Below are 22,983 nucleotides of genomic sequence, written 5' to 3'. Positions count from 1 at the left end.
GGAAGGCCGCTGTGGTAGCTCAGTGGTTAGAGCAATGAACGGGTTATTCGAAGGTCGTAGATTCGATTCCTGCCCACGGCTGGTTATTTTTTCATCCACTTTTCTTTCTTCCTATTTACATTCCATTGGTTCTAATAACTTCCCTGTACATTACTGTGCATTGCTGTCTGTTAGATCTGATTAATATTGTGTTAAAACACGGAAAACGAACCCTTAGGTATACTCTTATTTCCCTTATTTCATTGAACTAGGGTCTCGTACTGGCAGACTTGGTGTGTTTAGGTTGTATAAGAGGGACAATTAACCAGCTGCCCGCTCATAATAAGTTCACGTGCTACGTGACGCCAAACATGCGCATAAGAGTGTTTTCACACTCGCCGTTTGGCTTATAGATGGCGGTGACTGTCACTCCTACTTCTAAATTCTTATATAAACCCCAAAAAGTGGATGGAGGGAAGGCCGCTGTGGTAGCTCAGTGGTTAGAGCTCCGAACGCGTTATTAGAAGGTCGTAGGTTCAATTCTTGCCAACGGCTGGTTATTTGTTCATCCACTTTTCTTTATTCCTATTTACGTTCCATTGGTACCAATAACTTCCCTGTACATTACTGTGCATTGCTGTCTGTTAGATCTGATTAATATTGTGTTAAAACACGGAAAACGAGCCCTTAGGTATACACTTATTTCCCTTATTTCATTGAACTAGGGTCTCGTACTGGCAGACTTGGTGTGTTTAGGTTGTATAAGAGGGACAATTATTGAGCTGCCCGCTCATAATAAGTTCACGTGCTACGTGACGCCAAACATGCGCATAAGAGGGTTTTCACACTCGCCGTTCGGCTTATAGATGGCGCTGACTGTCACTCCTACTTCTAAATTCACATATGAACCCAAAAAAGTGGATGGAGGGAAGGCCGCTGTGGTAGCTTAGTGGTTAGAACATCGAACGCGTTATTCGAAGGTCGTAGGTTCGATTCCTGCCCACGGCTGGTTATTTTTTCATCCACTTTTCTTTCATCCTATTTACATTCTATTGGTTCTAATAACTTCCCCTGTACATTCCTTGGCATTACTGTCTGTTAGATCTCAATGATATTGTGTTAAAACACGGAAAACGAGCCCTCAGCTATACACTTTTTTCCCTTATTTCATTGAACGAGGGTCTCGTACTGGCAGACTTGGTGTGTTACGGTTGTATAAGAGAAACAATTAATCTGCTGCCCGCTCATAATAGGTTCATGTGCTACGTGACGCCAAACATGCGCATAAGAGTGTTTTCACACTCGCCGTTTGGCCTATAGATGGCGCTGACTGTCACTCCTACTTCTAAATTCACATATAAAACTAAAAAGTGGATGGAGGGTAGGCCGCTGTGGTAGCTCAGTGGTTAGAGCAATGAACGGGTTATTCTAAGGTCGTAGGTTCGATTCCTGCCCACGGCTGGTTATTTTTTCATCCACTTTTCTTTCTTCCTATTTACATTCCATTGGTTCTAATAACTTCCCTGTACATTACTGTGCATTGCTGTCTGTTAGATCTGATTAATTTTGTGTTAAAACACGGAAAACGAGCCCTTAGGTATACTCTTATTTCCCTTATTTCATTGAACTAGGGACTCGTACTGGCAGACTTGGTGTGTTTAGGTTGTATAAGAGGGAGAATTATTCAGCTGCCCGCTCATAATAAGTTCACGTGCTACGTGACGCCAAACATGCGCATAAGAGGGTTTTCACACTCGCCGTTCGGCTTATAGATGGCGCTGACTGTCACTCCTACTTCTAAATTCACATATGAACCCAAAAAAGTGGATGGAGGGAAGGCCGCTGTGGTAGCTTAGTGGTTAGAACATCGAACGCGTTATTCGAAGGTCGTAGGTTCGATTCCTGCCAACGGCTGGTTATTTTTTCATCCACTTTTCTTTCATCTTATTTACATTCTATTGGTTCTAATAACTTCCCCTGTACATTCCTTGGCATTACTGTCTGTCAGATCTCATTATTATTGTGTTAAAACACGGAAAACGAGCCTTTAGCTATACACTTCTTTCCCTTATTTCATTGAACGAGGGTCTCGTACTGGCAGACTTGGTGTGTTACGGTTGTATAAGAGGAACAATTAATCTGCTGCCCGCTCATAATAGGTTCATGTGCTACGTGACGCCAAACATGCACATAAGAGTGTTTTCACACTCGCCGTTTGGCTTATAGATGGCGCTGACTGTCACTCCTACTTCTAAATTCACATATAAAACCAAAAAGTGGATGGAGGGAAGGCCGCTGTGGTAGCTCAGTGCTTAGAGCAATGAACGGGTTATTCGAAGGTCGTAGCTTCGATTCCTGCCCACGGCTGGTTATTTTTTCATCCACTTTTCTTTCTTCCTATTTACATTCCATTGGTTCTAATAACTTTCCCTTTACTTTCTTTGGCATTACTGTCTGTTAGTTCTCATAAATATTGTGTCAAAACACGGAAAACGAGCCCTTAGGTATACACTTCTTTTCCTTATTTTCATTGAACGAGGGTCTCGTACTGGCAGACTTGGTGTGTTTAGGTTGTATAAGAGGGACAATTAACCAGCTGCCCGCTCATAATAAGTTCACGTGCTACGTGACGCCAAACATGCGCATAAGAGTGTTTTCACACTCGCCGTTTGGCTTATAGATGGCGGTGACTGTCACTCCTACTTCTAAATTCCCATATAAACCCCAAAAAGTGGATGGAGGGAAGGCCGCTGTGGTAGCTCAGTGGTTAGAGCTTCGAACGCGTTATTCGAAGGTCGTAGGTTCAATTCTTGCCAACGGCTGGTTATTTGTTCATCCACTTTTCTTTATTCCTATTTACGTTCCATTGGTTCTAATAACTTCCCTGTACATTACTGTGCATTGCTGTCTGTTAGATCTGATTAATATTGTGTTAAACACGGAAAACGAGCCCTTAGGTATACACTTATTTTCCTTATTTCATTGAACTAGGGTCTCGTACTGGCAGACTTGGTGTGTTTAGGTTGTATAAGAGGGACAATTATTCAGCTGCCCGCTCATAATAAGTTCACGTGCTACGTGACGCCAAACATGCGCATAAGAGGGTTTTCACACTCGCCGTTCGGCTTATAGATGGCGCTGACTGTCACTCCTACTTCTAAATTCACATATGAACCCAAAAAAGTGGATGGAGGGAAGGCCGCTGTGGTAGCTTAGTGGTTAGAACATCGAACGCGTTATTCGAAGGTCGTAGGTTCGATTCCTGCCCACGGCTGGTTATTTTTTCATCCACTTTTCTTTCACCTTATTTACATTCTATTGGTTCTAATAACTTCCCCTGTACATTCCTTGGCATTACTGTCTGTTAGATCTCATTAATATTGTGTTAAAACACGGAAAACGAGCCCTTAGCTATACACATCTTTCCCTTATTTCATTCAACGAGGGTCTCGTACTGGCAGACTTGGTGTGTTACGGTTGTATAAGAGGGACAATTAATCTGCTGCCCGCTCATAATAGGTTCATGTGCTACGTGACGCCAAACATGCGCATAAGAGTGTTTTCACACTCGCCGTTTGGCTTATAGATGGCGCTGACTGTCACTCCTACTTCTAAATTCACATATAAAACCAAAAAGTGGATGGAGGGAAGGCCGCTGTGGTAGGTCAGTGGTTAGAGCAATGAACGGGTTATTCGAAGGTCGTAGGTTCGATTCCTGCCCACGGCTGGTTATTTTTTCATCCACTTTTCTTTCTTCCTATTTACATTCCATTGGTTCTAATAACTTCCCTGTACATTACTGTGCATTGCTGTCTGTTAGATCTGATTAATATTGTGTTAAAACACGGAAAACGAGCCCTTAGGTAAACACTTATTTCCCTTATTTCATTGAACTAGGGTCTCGTACTGGCAGACTTGGTGTGTTTAGGTTGTATAAGAGGGACAATTATTCAGCTGCCCGCTCATAATAAGTTCACGTGCTACGTGACGCCAAACATGCGCATAAGAGGGTTTTCACACTCGCCGTTCGGCTTATAGATGGCGCTGACTGTCACTCCTACTTCTAAATTCACATATGAATCCAAAAAAGTGGATGGAGGGAAGGCCGCTGTGCTAGCTTAGTGGCTAGAACATCGAACGCGTTATTCGAAGGTCGTAGGTTCGATTTCTGCCCACGACTGGTTATTTTTTCATCCACTTTTCTTTCATCTTATTTACATTCTATTGGTTCTAATAACTTCCCCTGTACATTCCTTGGCATTACTGTCTGTTAGATCTCATTAATATTGTGTTAAAACACGGAAAACGAGCCCTTAGCTATACACTTCTTTCCCTTATTTCATTGAACGAGGGTCTCGTACTGGCAGACTTGGTGTGTTACGGTTGTATAAGAGGGACAATTAATCTGCTGCGCGCTCATAATAGGTTCATGTGCTACGTGACGCCAAACATGCGCATAAGAGTGTTTTCACACTCGCCGTTTGGCTTATAGATGGCGCTGACTGTCACTCCTGCTTCTAAATTCACATATAAAACTAAAAAGTGGATGGAGGGAAGGCCGCTGTGGTAGCTCAGTGGTTAGAGCAATGAACGGGTTATTCTAAGGTCGTAGGTTCGATTCCTGCCTACGGCTGGTTGTTTTTTCATCCACTTTTCTTTCTTCCTATTTACATTCCATTGGTTCTAATAACTTCCCTGTACATTACTGTGCATTGCTGTCTGTTAGATCTGATTAATATTGTGTTAAAACACGGAAAACGAACCCTTAGGTATACTCTTATTTCCCTTATTTCATTGAACTAGGGACTCGTACTGGCAGTCTTGGTGTGTTTAGGTTGCATAAGAGGGACAATTATTCAGCTGCCCGCTCATAATATGTTCACGTGCTACGTGACTCCAAACATGCGCATAAGAGGGTTTTCACACTCGCCGTTCGGCTTATAGATGGCGCTGAGAGTCACTCCTACTTCTAAATTCACATATGAACCCAAAAAAGTGGATGGAGGGAAGGCCGCTGTGGTAGCTCAGTGGTTAGAGCTTCGAACGCGTTATCCGAAGGTCGTAGGTTCAATTCTTGCCAACGGCTGGTTATTTGTTCATCCACTTTTCTTTATTCCTATTTACGTTCCATTGGTTCTAATAACTTCCCTGTACATTACTGTGCATTGCTGTCTGTTAGATCTGATTAATATTGTGTTAAACACGGAAAACGAGCCCTTAGGTATACACTTATTTTCCTTATTTCATTGAACTAGGGTCTCGTACTGGCAGACTTGGTGTGTTTAGGTTGTATAAGAGGGACAATTATTCAGCTGCCCGCTCATAAATGTTCACGTGCTACGTGACGCCAAACATGCGCATAAGAGGGTTTTCACACTCGCCGTTCGGCTTATAGATGGCGCTGACTGTCACTCCTACTTCTAAATTCACATATGAACCCAAAAAAGTGGATGGAGGGAAGGCCGCTGTGGTAGCTTAGTGGTTAGAACATCGAACGCGTTATTCGAAGGTCGTAGGTTCGATTCCTGCCCACGGCTGGTTATTTTTTCATCCACTTTTCTTTCATCTTATTTACATTCTATTGGTTCTAATAACTTCCCCTGTACATTCCTTGGCATTACTGTGTGTTAGATCTCATTAATATTGTGTTAAAACACGGAAAACGAGCCCTTAGCTATACACATCTTTCCCTTATTTCATTCAACGAGGGTCTCGTACTGGCAGACTTGGTGTGTTACGGTTGTATAAGAGGGACAATTAATCTGCTGCCCGCTCATAATAGGTTCATGTGCTACGTGACGCCAAACATGCGCATAAGAGTGTTTTCACACTCGCCGTTTGGCTTATAGTTGGCGCTGACTGTCACTCCTACTTCTAAATTCACATATAAAACCAAAAAGTGGATGGAGGGAAGGCCGCTGTGGTAGGTCAGTGGTTAGAGCAATGAACGGGTTATTCGAAGGTCGTAGGTTCGATTCCTGCCCACGGCTGGTTATTTTTTCATCCACTTTTCTTTCTTCCTATTTACATTCCATTGGTTCTAATAACTTCCCTGTACATTACTGTGCATTGCTGTCTGTTAGATCTGATTAATATTGTGTTAAAACACGGAAAACGAGCCCTTAGGTAAACACTTATTTCCCTTATTTCATTGAACTAGGGTCTCGTACTGGCAGACTTGGTGTGTTTAGGTTGTATAAGAGGGACAATTATTCAGCTGCCCGCTCATAATAAGTTCACGTGCTACGTGACGCCAAACATGCGCATAAGAGGGTTTTCATACTCGCCGTTCGGCTTATAGATGGCGCTGACTGTCACTCCTACTTCTAAATTCACATATGAACCCAAAAAAGTGGATGGAGGGAAGGCCGCTGTGCTAGCTTAGTGGCTAGAACATCGAACGCGTTATTCGAAGGTCGTAGGTTCGATTCCTGCCCACGACTGGTTATTTTTTCATCCACTTTTCTTTCATCTTATTTACATTCTATTGGTTCTAATAACTTCCCCTGTACATTCCTTGGCATTACTGTCTGTTAGATCTCATTATTATTGTGTTAAAACACGGAAAACGAGCCCTTAGCTATACACTTCTTTCCCTTATTTCATTGAACGAGGGTCTCGTACTGGCAGACTTGGTGTGTTACGGTTGTATAAGAGGGACAATTAATCTGCTGCGCGCTCATAATAGGTTCATGTGCTACGTGACGCCAAACATGCACATAAGAGTGTTTTCACACTCGCCGTTTGGCTTATAGATGGCGCTGACTGTCACTCCTACTTCTAAATTCACATATAAAACCAAAAAGTGGATGGAGGGAAGGCCGCTGTGGTAGCTCAGTGGTTAGAGCAATGAACGGGTTATTCGAAGGTCGTAGGTTCGATTCCTGCCCACGGCTGGTTATTTTTTCATCCACTTTTCTTTCTTCCTATTTACATTCCATTAGTTCTAATAACTTTCCCTTTACTTTCTTTGGCATTACTGTCTGTTAGATCTCATAAATATTGTGTCATAACACGGAAAACAAGCCCTTAGGTATACACTTCTTTTCCTTATTTTCATTGAACGAGGGTCTCGTACTGGCAGACTTGGTGTGTTTAGGTTGTATAAGAGGGACAATTAACCAGCTGCCCGCTCATAATAAGTTCACGTGCTACGTGACGCCAAACATGCGCATAAGAGTGTTTTCACACTCGCCGTTTGGCTTATAGATGGCGGTGACTGTCACTCCTACTTCTAAATTCACATATAAACCCCAAAAAGTGGATGGAGGGAAGGCCGCTGTGGTAGCTCAGTGGTTAGAGCTTCGAACGCGTTATTCGAAGGTCGTAGGTTCAATTCTTGCCCACGGCTGGTTATTTGTTCATCCACTTTTCTTTATTCCTATTTACGTTCCATTGGTTCTAATAACTTCCCTGTACATTACTGTGCATTGCTGTCTGTTAGATCTGATTATTATTGTGTTAAAACACGGAAAACGAGCCCTTAGGTATACACTTATTTTCCTTATTTCATTGAACTAGGGTCTCGTACTGGCAGACTTGGTGTGTTTAGGTTGTATAAGAGGGACAATTATTCAGCTGCACGCTCATAATAAGTTCACGTGCTACGTGACGCCAAACATGCGCATAAGAGGGTTTTCACACTCGCCGTTCGGCTTATAGATGGCGCTGACTGTCACTCCTACTTCTAAATTCACATATGAACCCAAAAAAGTGGATGGAGGGAAGGCCGCTGTGGTAGCCTAGTGGTTAGAACATCGAACGCGTTATTCGAAGGTCGTAGGTTCGATTCCTGCCCACGGCTGGTTATTTTTTCATCCACTTTTCTTTCATCCTATTTACATTCTATTGGTTCTAATAACTTCCCCTGTACATTCCTTGGCATTACTGTCTGTTAGATCTCATTAATATTGTGTTAAAACACGGAAAACGAGCCCTTAGCTATACACTTCTTTCCCTTATTTCATTGAACGAGGGTCTCGTACTGGCAGACTTGGTGTGTTACGGTTGTATAAGAGGGACAATTAATCTGCTGCCCGCTCATAATAGGTTCATGTGCTACGTGACGCCAAACATGCGCATAAGAGTGTTTTCACACTCGCCGTTTGGCTTATAGATGGCGCTGACTGTCACTCCTACTTCTAAATTCACATATAAAACCAAAAAGTGGATGGAGGGAAGGCCGCTGTGGTAGCTCAGTGCTTAGAGCAATGAACGGGTTATTCGAAGGTCGTAGGTTCGATTCCTGCCCACGGCTGGTTATTTTTTCATCTACTTTTCTTTCTTCCTATTTACATTCCATTGGTTATAATAACTTTCCCTTTACTTTCTTTGGCATTACTGTCTGTTAGATCTCATAAATATTGTGTCAAAACACGGAAAACGAGCCCTTAGGTATACACTTGTTTTCCTTATTTTCATTGAACGAGGGTCTCGTACTGGCAGACTTGGTGTGTTTAGGTTGTATAAGAGGGACAATTATTCAGCTGCCCGCTCATAATAAGTTCACGTGCTACGTGACGCCAAACATGCGCATAAGAGTGTTTTCACACTCGCCGTTTGGCTTATAGATGGCGGTGACTGTCACTCCTACTTCTAAATTCACATATAAACCACAAAAAGTGGATGGAGGGAAGGCCGCTGTGGTAGCTCAGTGGTTAGAGCTTCGAACGCGTTATTCGAAGGTCGTAGGTTCAATTCTTGCCAACGGCTGGTTATTTGTTCATCCACTTTTCTTTATTCCTATTTACGTTCCATTGGTTCTAATAACTTCCCCTGTACATTACTTGGCATTGCTGTCTGTTAGATCTCATTATTATTGTGTTAAAACACGGAAAACGAGCCCTTAGGTATACACTTATTTCCCTTATTTCAGTGAACTAGGGTCTCGTACTGGCAGACTTGGTGTGTTTAGGTTGTATAAGAGGAACAATTATTCAGCTGCCCGCTCATATTAAGTTCACGTGCTACGTGACGCCAAACATGCGCATAAGAGGGTTTTCACACTCGCCGTTCGGCTTATAGATGGCGCTGACTGTCACTCCTACTTCTAAATTCACATATGAACCCAAAAAAGTGGATAGAGGGAAGGCCGCTGTGGTAGCTCAGTGGTTAGAACATCGAACGCGTTATTCGAAGGTCGTAGGTTCGATTCCTGCCCACGGCTGGTTATTTTTTCATCCACTTTTCTTTCATCCTATTTACATTCTATTGGTTCTAATAACTTCCCCTGTACATTCCTTGGCATTACTGTCTGTTAGATCTCATTAATATTGTGTTAAAACAGGGAAAAGGAGCCCTTAGGTATACACTTCTTTCCCTTATTTCATTGAACGCGGGTCTCGTACTGGAAGACTTGGTGTGTTACGGTTGTATAAGAGGGACAATTAATCTGCTGCCCGCTCATAATAGGTTCATGTGCTACGTGACGCCAAACATGCGCATAAGAGTGTTTTCCCACTCGCCGTTTGGCTTATAGATGGCGCTGACTGTCACTCCTACTTCTAAATTCACATATAAACCCAAAAAGTGGATGGAGGGAAGGCCGCTGTGGTAGCTCAGTGGTTAGAGCAATGAACGGGTTATTCGAAGGTCATAGGTTCGATTCCTGCCCACGGCTGGTTATTTTTTCATCCACTTTTCTTTCTTCCTATTTACATTCCATTGGTTCTAATAACTTTTCCTTTACTTTCTTTGGCATTACTGTCTGTTAGATCTCATAAATATTGTGTTAAAACACAGAAAACGAGCCCTTAGGTATACACTTCTTTTCCTTATTTTCATTGAACGAGGGTCTCGTACTGGCAGACATGGTGTGTTTAGGTTGTATAGGAGGGACAATTATTCAGCTGCACGCTCATAATAAGTTCACGTGCTACGTGACGCCAAACATGCGCATAAGAGTGTTTTCACACTCGCCGTTTGGCTTATAGAGGGCGCTGACTGTCACTCCTACTTCTAAATTCACATATGAACCCAAAAAAGTGGATGGAGGGAAGGCCGCTGTGGTAGCTCAGTGGTTAGAGCATCGAACGCGTTATTCGAAGGTCGTAGGTTCGATTCCTGCCCACGGCTGGTTATTTTTTCATCCACTTTTCTTTCTTCTTATTTACATTCCATTGGTTCTAATAACTCCCCCTGTACATTCCTTGGCATTACTGTCTGTTAGATCTCATTAATATTGTGTTAAAACACGGAAAACGAGCCCTTAGGTATACACTTCTTTCCCTTATTTCATTGAACGAGGGTCTCGTACTGGCAGACTTGGTGTGTTTAGATTGTATAAGCGGGACAATTATACAGCTGCCCGCTCATATTAAGTTCACGTGCTACGTGACGCCAAACATGCGCATAAGAGTGTTTTCACACTCGCCGTTTGCTTATAGATGGCACTGACTGTCACTCATACTTCTAAACTCACATATAAACCCCAAAAAGTGGATGGAGGGAAGGCCGCTGTGGTAGCTCAGTGGTTAGAGCATCGAACGCGTTATTCGAAGGTTGTAGGTTCGCTTCCTGCCTACGGCTGGTTATTTTTTCATCCAGTTTTCTTTTTTGTTATTTACATTCCATTTGTTCTAATAACTTCCCCTGTACATTCCTTGGCATTACTGTCTGTTAGATCTCATTATTATGTGTTAAAACACGGAAAACGAGCCCATAGGTATACACTTCTTTCCTTTATTTTATTGAACGAGGGTCTCGTACTGGCAGACTTGGTGTGTTTAGGTTGTATAAGAGGGACAATTATTGAGCTGCTCGCTCATATTAAGTTCACGTGCTACGTGACGCCAAACATGCGCATAAGAGTGTTTTCACACTCGCCGTTTGGCCTATAGATGGCGCTGACTGTCTCCCACTTCTAAATTCACATATAAACCCAAAAAGTGAATGGAGGGAAGGCCGCTGTGGTAGCTCAGTGGTTAGAGCATCGAACGCGTTATTCGAAGGTCGTAGGGTCGATTCCTGCCCACGGCTGGTTATTTTTTCATCCACCTTTCTTTCTTCTTATTTACATTTCATTGGTTCTAATAACTTCCCCTGTACATTCCTTGGCATTACTGTCTGTTAGATCTCATTATTATTGTGTTAAGACACGGAAAACGAGCCCTTAGGTATACGCTTCTTTCCCTTATTTCATTGAACGAGGGTCTCGTACTGGCAGACTTGGTGTGATTAGGTTGTATAAGAGGGACAATTATTCAGCTGCCCGCTCATAATAACTTCACGTGCTACGTGACGCCAAACATGCGCATAAGAGTGTTTTCACACTCGCCGTTTGGCTTATAGATGGCACTGACTGTCACTCCTACTTCTAAATTCACATATGAACCCAAAAAAGTGGATGGAGGGAAGGCCGCTGTGGTAGCTCAGTGGTTAGAGCATCGAATGCGTTATTCGAAGGTCGTAGGTTCGATTCCTGCCCACGGCTGGTTATTTTTTCATCCACTTTTCTTTCTTCTTATTTACATTCCATTGGTTCTAATAACTCCCCTGTACATTCCTTGGCATTACTGTCTGTTAGATCTCATAATTATTGTGTTAAAACACGGAAAACGAGCCCTTAGGTATACACTTCTTTTCCTTATTTCATTGAACGAGGGTCTCGTACTGGCAGACTTGGTGTGTTTAGATTGTATAAGAGGGACAATTATACAGCTGCCCGCTCATATTAAGTTCACGTGCTACGTGACGCCAAACATGCGCATAAGAGTGTTTTCACACTCGCCGTTTGCTTATAGATGGCACTGACTGTCACTCATACTTCTAAACTCACATATAAACCCCAAAAAGTGGATGGAGGGAAGGCCGCTGTGGTAGCTCAGTGGTTAGAGCATCGAACGCGTTATTCGAAGGTTGTAGGTTCGCTTCCTGCCTACGGCTGGTTATTTTTTCATCCAGTTTTCTTTTTTCTTATTTACATTCCATTTGTTCTAATAACTTCCCCTGTACATTCCTTGGCATTACTGTCTGTTAGATCTCAATATTATGTGTTAAAACACGGAAAACGAGCCCATAGGTATACACTTCTTTCCTTTATTTTATTGAACGAGGGTCTCGTACTGGCAGCCTTGGTGTGTTTCGGTTGTATAAGAGGGACAATTAATGAGCTGCTCGCTCATATTAAGTTCACGTGCTACGTGACGCCAAACATGCGCATGAGAGTGTTTTCACACTCGCCGTTTGGCCTATAGATGGCGCTGACTGTCTCCCACTTCTAAATTCACATATAAACCCAAAAAGTGAATGGAGGGAAGGCCGCTGTGGTAGCTCAGTGGTTAGAGCATCGAACGCGTTATTCGAAGGTCGTAGGTTCGATTCCTGCCCATGGCTGGGTATTTTTTCATCCACTTTTCTTTCTTCTTATTTACATTCCATTGGTTGTAATAATTTCGCTTGTACATTCCTTCGCATTACTGTGTGTTAGATCTCATTAATATTGTGTTAAGACACGGAAAACGCGCCCTTAGGTATACACTTCTTTCCCTTATTTCATTTAACGAGGGTATCGTACTGGCAGACTTGGTGTGTTTAGGGGTTATAAGAGGGACAATTACACAGCTGCCCGCTCATAATAAGTTAACGTGCTACGTGACGCCTAACATGCGCATAAGAGTGTTTTTACAGTCGCCATTTGCTTATAGAAAGCGCTGACTGTCACTCCTACTTCTAAATTCACATATAAACCTAAAAAGTGAACGGAGGGAAGGCCGCTGTGGTAGCTCAGTGCTTAGAGCATCGAACGCGTTATTCGAAGGTCGTAGGTTCGATTCCTGACCACGGCTGGTTATTTTTCTCGTCCAGTTTTCTTTCTTCCTATTTACATTCCATTGGTTTTAATAACTTCCCCTGTACATTCCTTGGTAATACTGTCTGTTAGATCTCAATTATATTGTGTTAAAACATGGAAAACGAGCCCTTAGGTGTACACTTCTTTCCCTTATTTCATTGAACGAGGGTCTCGTACTGGCAGACTTGGTGTGTTTAGGTTGTATAAGAGGGACATTTAACCAGCTGCCCGCTCATAGTAAGTTCACGTGCTACGTGACGCCAAACATGCGCATAAGAGTGTTTTCACACTCGCCATTTGGCTTATAGATGGCGGTGACTGTCACTCCTACTTCTAAATTCACATATAAACCCCAAAAAGTGGATGGAGGGAAGGCCGCTGTGGTAGCGCAGTGGTTAGAGCATCGAACGCGTTATTCGAAGGTCGTAGGTTCAATTCCTGCCAACGGCTGGTTATTTTTTCATTCACTTTTCTTTCTTCCTATTTACATTGATTGGTTCTAATAACTTCACCTGTACATTCCTTGGTATTACTGTCTGTTAGATCTCAATATTATTGTTTAAAAACACGGAAAACGAGCCCTTAGGTGTACACTTCTTTCCCTTATTTTATTGAACGAGGGTCTCGTACTGGCAGACTTGGTGTGTTTAGGTTGTATAAGAGGGACAATTAACCAGCTGCCCGCTCATAAGTTCACGTGCTGCGTGACGACAAACATGCGAATAAGAGTGTTTTCACACTCGCCGTTTGGCTTATAGATGGCGCTGACTGTCACTCCTACCTCTAAGTTCACATATAAACTCCAAAAAGTGGATGGAGGGAAGGCCACTGTGGTAGCTCAGTGGTTAGAGCATCGAACGCGTTATTCGAGGGTCGTAGGTTCAATTTCTGCCAACGGCTGGTTATTTGTTCATCCACTTTTCTTTCTTCTTATTTACATTCCATTGGTTCTAATAACTTCCCCTGTACATTCCTTGGCATTACTGTCTGTTATATCTCATTAATATTGTGTTAAAAGACGGAAAACGAGCCCTTAGGTGTACCCTTCTTTCCCTTATTTCATTGAACGAGAGTCTCGTACTGGCAGACTTGGTGTGTTTAGATTGTATAAGAGGGACAATTACACAGCTGCCCGCTCATATTAGGTTCACGTGCTACGTGACGCCAAACATGCGCATAAGAGTGTTTTCACACTCGCCGTTTGGCTTATAGATGGCGCTGACTGTCACTCCTACTTCTAAATTCACATATAAACCTAAAAAGTGGATGGAGGGAAGGCCGCTGTGGTAGCTCAGTGGTTAGAGCATCGAACGCGTTATTCGAAGGTCGTAGGTTCGATTCCTGACCACGCTGGTTATTTTTTTCGTCCACTTTTCTTTCTTCTTATTTGCATTCCATTGGTTCTAATAACTTCCCCTGTACATTCCTTGGCATTACTGTCTGTTAGATCTCATTAATATTGTGTTAAACACGGAAAACGAGCCCTTAGGTACACACTTTTTTTCCTTATTTCATTCAACGAGGGTCTCGTACTGGCAGACTTGGTGTGTTTAGGTTGTATAAGAGGGACAATTAACCAGCTGCCCGCTCATAATAAGTTCACGTGCTACGTGACGCCAAACATGCGCATAAGAGTGTTTTCACACTCGCCGTTTGGCTTAAAGATGGCGGTGACTGTCACTCCTACTTCTAAATCCACATATAAACCCCAAAAAGTGGATGGAGGGAAGGCCGCTGTGGTAGCTCAGTGGTTAGAGCTTCGAACGCGTTATTCGAAGGTCGTAGGTTCAATTCTTGCCAACGGCTGGTTATTTGTTCATCCACTTTTCTTTATTCCTATTTACGTTCCATTGGTTCTAATAACTTCCCTGTACATTACTTGGCATTGCTGTCTGTTAGATCTCATTATTATTGTGTTAAAACACGGAAAACGAGCCCTTAGGTATACACTTATTTCCCTTATTTCATTGAACTAGGGTCTCGTACTGGCAGACTTGGTGTGTTTAGGTTGTATAAGAGGGACAATTATTCAGCTGCCCGCTCGTAATAAGTTTACGTGCTACGTGACGCCAAACATGCGCATAAGAGGGTTTTCGCACTCGCCGTTCGGCTTATAGATGGCGCTGACTGTCACTCCTACTTCTAAATTCACATATGAACCCAAAAAAGTGGATGGAGGGAAGGCCGCTGTGGTAGCTTAGTGGTTAGAACATCGAACGCGTTATTCGAAGGTCGTAGGTCCGATTCCTGCCCACGGCTGGTTATTTTTTCATCCACTTTTCTTTCATCTTATTTACATTCTATTGGTTCTAATAACTTCCCCTGTACATTCCTTGGCATTACTGTCTGTTAGATCTGAATAATATTGTGTTAAAACACGGAAAACGAGCCCTTAGGTATACACTTCTTTTCCTTATTTCATTGAACGAGGGTCTCGTACTGGCAGACTTGGTGTGTTACGGTTGTATAAGAGGGACAATTAATCTGCTGCCCGCTCATAATAGGTTCATGTGCTACGTGACGCCAAACATGCGCATAAGAGTGTTTTCACACTCGCCGTTTGGCTTATAGATGGCACTGACTGTCACTCCTACTTCTAAATTCACACATAAACCCAAAAAGTGGATGGAGGGAAATCCACTGTGGTAGCTCAGTGGTTAGAGTAATGAACGGGTTATTCGAAGGTTGTAGGTTCGATTCCTGCCCACGGCTGGTTATTTTTTCATCCACTTTTCTGTCTTCGTATTTACATTCCATTGGTTCTAATAACTCCCCCTGTACATTCCTTGGCATTACTGTCTGTTAGATCTCATTAATATTGTGTTAAAACACGGAAAACGAGCCCTTAGGTATACACTTCTTTCCCTTATTTCATTGAACGAGGGTCTCGTACTGGCAGACTTGGTGTGATTAGGTTGTATAAGAGGGACAATTATTCAGCTGCCCGCTCATAATAACTTCACGTGCTACGTGACGCCAAACATGCGCATAAGAGTGTTTTCACACTCGCCGTTTGGCTTATAGATGGCACTGACTGTCACTCCTACTTCTAAATTCACATATGAACCCAAAAAAGTGGATGGAGGGAAGGCCGCTGTGGTAGCTCAGTGATTAGAGCATCGAACGCGTTATTCGAAGGTCGTAGGTTCGATTCCTGCCCATGGCTGGGTATTTTTTCATCCACTTTTCTTTCTTCTTATTTACATTCCATTGGTTGTAATAATTTCGCTTGTACATTCCTTCGCATTACTGTGTGTTAGATCTCATTAATATTGTGTTAAGACACGGAAAACGCGCCCTTAGGTATACACTTCTTTCCCTTATTTCATTTACCGAGGGTATCGTACTGGCAGACTTGGTGTGTTTAGGGGTTATAAGAGGGACAATTACACAGCTGCCCGCTCATAATAAGTTAACGTGCTACGTGACGCCTAACATGCGCATAAGAATGTTTTTACAGTCGCCATTTGCTTATAGAAAGCGCTGACTGTCACTCCTACTTCTAAATTCACATATAAACCTAAAAAGTGAATGGAGGGAAGGCCGCTGTGGTAGCTCAGTGCTTAGAGCATCGAACGCGTTATTCGAAGGTCGTAGGTTCGATTCCTGACCACGGCTGGTTATTTTTCTCGTCCAGTTTTCTTTCTTCCTATTTACATTCCATTGGTTTTAATAACTTGCCCTGTACATTCCTTGGTAATACTGTCTGTTAGATCTCAATTATATTGTGTTAAAACATGGAAAACGAGCCCTTAGGTGTACACTTCTTTCCCTTATTTCATTGAACGAGGGTCTCGTACTGGCAGACTTGGTGTGTTTAGGTTGTATAAGAGGGACATTTAACCAGCTGCCCGCTCATAGTAAGTTCACGTGCTACGTGACGCCAAACATGCGCATAAGAGGGTTTTCACACTCGCCGTTTGGCTTATAGATGGCGCTGACTGTCACTCCTACTTCTAAATTCACATATGAACCCAAAAAAGTGGATGGAGGGAAGGCCGCTGTGGTAGCTTAGTGGTTAGAACATCGAACGCGTTATTCGAAGGTCGTAGGTTCGATTCCTGCCCACGGCTGGTTATTTTTTCATCCACTTTTCTTTCAACCTATTTACATTCTATTGGTTCTAATAACTTCCCCTGTACATTCCTTGGCATTACTGTCTGTTAGATCTCATTAATATTGTGTTAAAACACGGAAAACGAGCCCTCAGCTATACACTTCTTTCCCTTATTTCACTGAACAAGGGTCTCGTACTGGCAGACTTGGTGTGTTACGGTTGTATAAGAGGGACAATTAATCTGCTGCCCGCTCATAATAGGTTCATGTGCTACGTGACGCCAAACATGCGCATAAGAGTGTTTTCACACTCGCCGTTTGGCTTATAGATGGCGCTGACTGTCACTCCTACTTCTAAATTCACATATAAAACCAAAAAGTGGATGGAGGGAAGGCCGCTGTGGTAGCTCAGTGGTTAGAGCAATGAACGGGTTATTCGAAGGTCGTAGGTTCGATTCCTGCCCACGGCTGGTTATTTTTTCATCCACTTTTCTTTCTTCCTATTTACATTCCATTGGTTCTAATAACTTCCCTGTACATTACTGTGCATTGCTGTCTGTTAGATCTGATTAATATTGTGTTAAAACACGGAAAACGAGCCCTTAGGTATACTCTTATTTCCCTTATTTCATTGAACTAGGGACTCGTACTGGCAGACTTGGTTTGTTTAGGTTGTATAAGAGGGACAATTATTCAGCTGCCCGCTCATAATAAGTTCACGTGCTACGTGACGCCAAACATGCGCATAAGAGGGTTTTCACACTCGCCGTTCGGCTTATAGATGGCGCTGACTGTCACTCCTACTTCTAAATTCACATATGAACCCAAAAAAGTGGATGGAGGGAAGGCCGCTGTGGTAGCTTAGTGGTTAGAACATCGAACGCGTTATTCGAAGGTCGTAGGTTCGATTCCTGCCCACGGCTGGTTATTTTTTCATCCACTTTTCTTTCATCTTATTTACATTCTATTGGTTCTAATAACTTCCCCTGTACATTCCTTGGCATTACTGTCTGTTAGATCTCATTAATATTGTGTTAAAACACGGAAAACGAGCCCTTAGCTATACACTTCTTTCCCTTATTTCATTGAACGAGGGTCTCGTACTGGCAGACTTGGTGTGTTACGGTTGTATAAGAGGAACAATTAATCTGCTGCCCGCTCATAATAGGTTCATGTGCTATGTGACGCCAAACATGCACATAAGAGTGTTTTCACACTCGCCGTTTGGCTTATAGATGGCGCTGACTGTCACTCCTACTTCTAAATTCACATATAAAACCAAAAAGTGGATGGAGGGAAGGCCGCTGTGGTAGCTCAGTGCTTAGAGCAATGAACGGGTTATTCGAAGGTCGTAGGTTCGATTCCTGCCCACGGCTGGTTATTTTTTCATCCACTTTTCTTTCTTCCTATTTACATTCCATTGGTTCTAATAACTTTCCCTTTACTTTCTTTGGCATTACTGTCTGTTAGATCTCATAAATATTGTGTCAAAACACGGAAAACGAGCCCTTAGGTATACACTTCTTTTCCTTATTTTCATTGAACGAGGGTCTCGTACTGGCAGACTTGGTGTGTTTAGGTTGTATAAGAGGGACAATTAACCAGCTGCCCGCTCATAATAAGTTCACGTGCTACGTGACGCCAAACATGCGCATAAGAGTATTTTCACACTCGCCGTTTGGCTTATAGATGGCGCTGACTGTCACTCCTACTTCTAAATTCACATATGAACCCAAAAAAGTGGATGGAGGGAAGGCCGCTGTGGTAGCTTAGTGGTTAGAACATCGAACGCGTTATTCGAAGGTCGTAGGTTCGATTCCTGCCCACGGCTGGTTATTTTTTCATCCACTTTTCTTTCAACCTATTTACATTCCATTTGTTCTAATAACTTCCCCTGTACATTCCTTGAGATTACTGTCTGTTAGATCTCATTATTATGTGTTAAAACACGGAAAACGAGCCCATAGGTATACACTTCTTTCCCTTATTTTATTGAACGAGGGTCTCGTACTGGCAGACTTGGTGTGTTTAGGTTGTATAAGAGGGACAATTAATGAGCTGCCCGCTCATATTAAGTTCACGTGCTACGTGACGCCAAACATGCGCATAAGAGTGTTTTCACACTCGCCGTTTGGCTTATAGATGGCGCTGACTGTCACTCCTACTTCTAAATTCACATATAAAACTAAAAAGTGGATGGAGGGAAGGCCGCTGTGGTAGCTCAGTGGTTAGAGCAATGAACGGGTTATTCTAAGGTCGTAGGTTCGATTCCTGCGCACGGCTGGTTATTTTTTCATCCACTTTTCTTTCTTCCTATTTACATTCCATTGGTTCTAATAACTTCCCTGTACATTACTGTGCATTGCTGTCTGTTAGATCTGATTAATATTGTGTTAAAACACGGAAAAAGAGCCCTTAGGTATACTCTTATTTCCCTTATTTCATTGAACTAGGGACTCGTACTGGCAGACTTGGTGTGTTTAGGTTGTATAAGAGGGACAATTATTCAGCTGCCCGCTCATAATAAGTTCACGTGCTACGTGACGCCAAACATGCGCATAAGAGGGTTTTCACACTCGCCGTTTGGCTTATAGATGGCGCTGACTGTCACTCCTACTTCTAAATTCACATATGAACCCAAAAAAGTGGATGGAGGGAAGGCCGCTGTGGTAGCTTAGTGGTTAGAACATCGAACGCGTTATTCGAAGGTCGTAGGTTCGATTCCTGCCCACGGCTGGTTATTTTTTCATCCACTTTTCTTTCAACCTATTTACATTCTATTGGTTCTAATAACTTCCCCTGTACATTCCTTGGCATTACTGTCTGTTAGATCTCATTAATATTGTGTTAAAACACGGAAAACGAGCCCTCAGCTATACACTTCTTTCCCTTATTTCACTGAACGAGGGTCTCGTACTGGCAGACTTGGTGTGTTACGGTTGTATAAGAGGGACAATTAATCTGCTGCCCGCTCATAATAGGTTCATGTGCTACGTGACGCCAAACATGCGCATAAGAGTGTTTTCACACTCGCCGTTTGGCTTATAGATGGCGCTGACTGTCACTCCTACTTCTAAATTCACATATAAAACCAAAAAGTGGATGGAGGGAAGGCCGCTGTGGTAGCTCAGTGGTTAGAGCAATGAACGGGTTATTCGAAGGTCGTAGGTTCGATTCCTGCCCACGGCTGGTTATTTTTTCATCCACTTTTCTTTCTTCCTATTTACATTCCATTGGTTCTAATAACTTCCCTGTACATTACTGTGCATTGCTGTCTGTTAGATCTGATTAATATTGTGTTAAAACACGGAAAACGAGCCCTTAGGTATACTCTTATTTCCCTTATTTCATTGAACTAGGGTCTCGTACTGGCAGACTTGGTGTGTTTAGGTTGTATAAGAGGGACAATTAACCAGCTGCCCGCTCATAATAAGTTCACGTGCTACGTGACGCCAAACATGCGCATAAGAGTGTTTTCACACTCGCCGTTTGGCTTATAGATGGCGGTGACTGTCACTCCTACTTCTAAATTCTTATATAAACCCCAAAAAGTGGATGGAGGGAAGGCCGCTGTGGTAGCTTAGTGGTTAGAGCTTCGAACGCGTTATTAGAAGGTCGTAGGTTCAATTCTTGCCAACGGCTGGTTATTTGTTCATCCACTTTTCTTTATTCCTATTTACGTTCCATTGGTTCCAATAACTTCCCTGTACATTACTGTGCATTGCTGTCTGTTAGATCTGATTAATATTGTGTTAAAACACGGAAAACGAGCCCTTAGGTATACACTTATTTCCCTTATTTCATTGAACTAGGGTCTCGTACTGGCAGACTTGGTGTGTTTAGGTTGTATAAAAGGGACAATTATTCAGCTGCCCGCTCATAATAAGTTCACGTGCTACGTGACGCCAAACATGCGCATAAGAGGGTTTTCACACTCGCCGTTCGGCTTATAGATGGCGCTGACTGTCACTCCTACTTCTAAATTCACATATGAACCCAAAAAAGTGGATGGAGGGAAGGCCGCTGTGGTAGCTTAGTGGTTAGAACATCGAACGCGTTATTCGAAGGTCGTAGGTTCGATTCCTGCCCACGGCTGGTTATTTTTTCATCCACTTTTCTTTCATCCTATTTACATTCTATTGGTTCTAATAACTTCCCCTGTACAATCCTTGGCATTACTGTCTGTTAGATCTCAATGATATTGTGTTAAAACACGGAAAACGAGCCCTCAGCTATACACTTTTTTCCCTTATTTCATTGAACGAGGGTCTCGTACTGGCAGACTTGGTGTGTTACGGTTGTATAATAGAAACAATTAATCTGCTGCCCGCTCATAATAGGTTCATGTGCTACGTGACGCCAAACATGCGCATAAGAGTGTTTTCACACTCGCCGTTTGGCTTATAGATGGCGCTGACTGTCACTCCTACTTCTAAATTCACATATAAAACTAAAAAGTGGATGGAGGGTAGGCCGCTGTGGTAGCTCAGTGGTTAGAGCAATGAACGGGTTATTCTAAGGTCGTAGGTTCGATTCCTGCCCACGGCTGGTTATTTTTTCATCCACTTTTCTTTCTTCCTATTTACATTCCATTGGTTCTAATAACTTCCCTGTACATTACTGTGCATTGCTGTCTGTTAGATCTGATTAATATTGTGTTAAAACACGGAAAACGAGCCCTTAGGTATACTCTTATTTCCCTTATTTCATTGAACTAGGGACTCGTACTGGCAGACTTGGTTTGTTTAGGTTGTATAAGAGGGACAATTATTCAGCTGCCCGCTCATAATAAGTTCACGTGCTACGTGACGCCAAACATGCGCATAAGAGGGTTTTCACACTCGCCGTTCGGCTTATAGATGGCGCTGACTGTCACTCCTACTTCTAAATTCACATATGAACCCAAAAAAGTGGATGGAGGGAAGGCCGCTGTGGTAGCTTAGTGGTTAGAACATCGAACGCGTTATTCGAAGGTCGTAGGTTCGATTCCTGCCCACGGCTGGTTATTTTTTCATCCACTTTTCTTTCATCTTATTTACATTCTATTGGTTCTAATAACTTCCCCTGTACATTCCTTGGCATTACTGTCTGTTAGATCTCATTAATATTGTGTTAAAACACGGAAAACGAGCCCTTAGCTATACACTTCTTTCCCTTATTTCATTGAACGAGGGTCTCGTACTGGCAGACTTGGTGTGTTACGGTTGTATAAGAGGAACAATTAATCTGCTGCCCGCTCATAATAGGTTCATGTGCTATGTGACGCCAAACATGCACATAAGAGTGTTTTCACACTCGCCGTTTGGCTTATAGATGGCGCTGACTGTCACTCCTACTTCTAAATTCACATATAAAACCAAAAAGTGGATGGAGGGAAGGCCGCTGTGGTAGCTCAGTGCTTAGAGCAATGAACGGGTTATTCGAAGGTCGTAGGTTCGATTCCTGCCCACGGCTGGTTATTTTTTCATCCACTTTTCTTTCTTCCTATTTACATTCCATTGGTTCTAATAACTTTCCCTTTACTTTCTTTGGCATTACTGTCTGTTAGATCTCATAAATATTGTGTCAAAACACGGAAAACGAGCCCTTAGGTATACACTTCTTTTCATTATTTTCATTGAACGAGGGTCTCGTACTGGCAGACTTGGTGTGTTTAGGTTGTATAAGAGGGACAATTAACCAGCTGCCCGCTCATAATAAGTTCACGTGCTACGTGACGCCAAACATGCGCATAAGAGTATTTTCACACTCGCCGTTTGGCTTATAGATGGCGGTGACTGTCACTCCTACTTCTAAATTCACATATAAACCCCAAAAAGTGGATGGAGGGAAGGCCGCTGTGGTAGCTCAGTGGTTAGAGCTTCGAACGCGTTATTCGAAGGTCGTAGGTTCAATTCTTGCCAACGGCTGGTTATTTGTTCATCCACTTTTCTTTATTCCTATTTACGTTCCATTGGTTCTAATAACTTCCCTGTACATTACTGTGCATTGCTGTCTGTTAGATCTGATTAATATTGTGTTAAACACGGAAAACGAGCCCTTAGGTATACACTTATTTTCCTTATTTCATTGAACTAGGGTCTCGTACTGGCAGACTTGGTGTGTTTAGGTTGTATAAGAGGGACAATTATTCAGCTGCCCGCTCATAATAAGTTCAC

Source organism: Rhipicephalus microplus, chromosome 4, assembly GCF_043290135.1.
Source record: "Rhipicephalus microplus isolate Deutch F79 chromosome 4, USDA_Rmic, whole genome shotgun sequence".
Taxonomy (NCBI): domain Eukaryota; kingdom Metazoa; phylum Arthropoda; class Arachnida; order Ixodida; family Ixodidae; genus Rhipicephalus; species Rhipicephalus microplus.
This window is presented reverse-complemented; position numbering follows the sequence as displayed.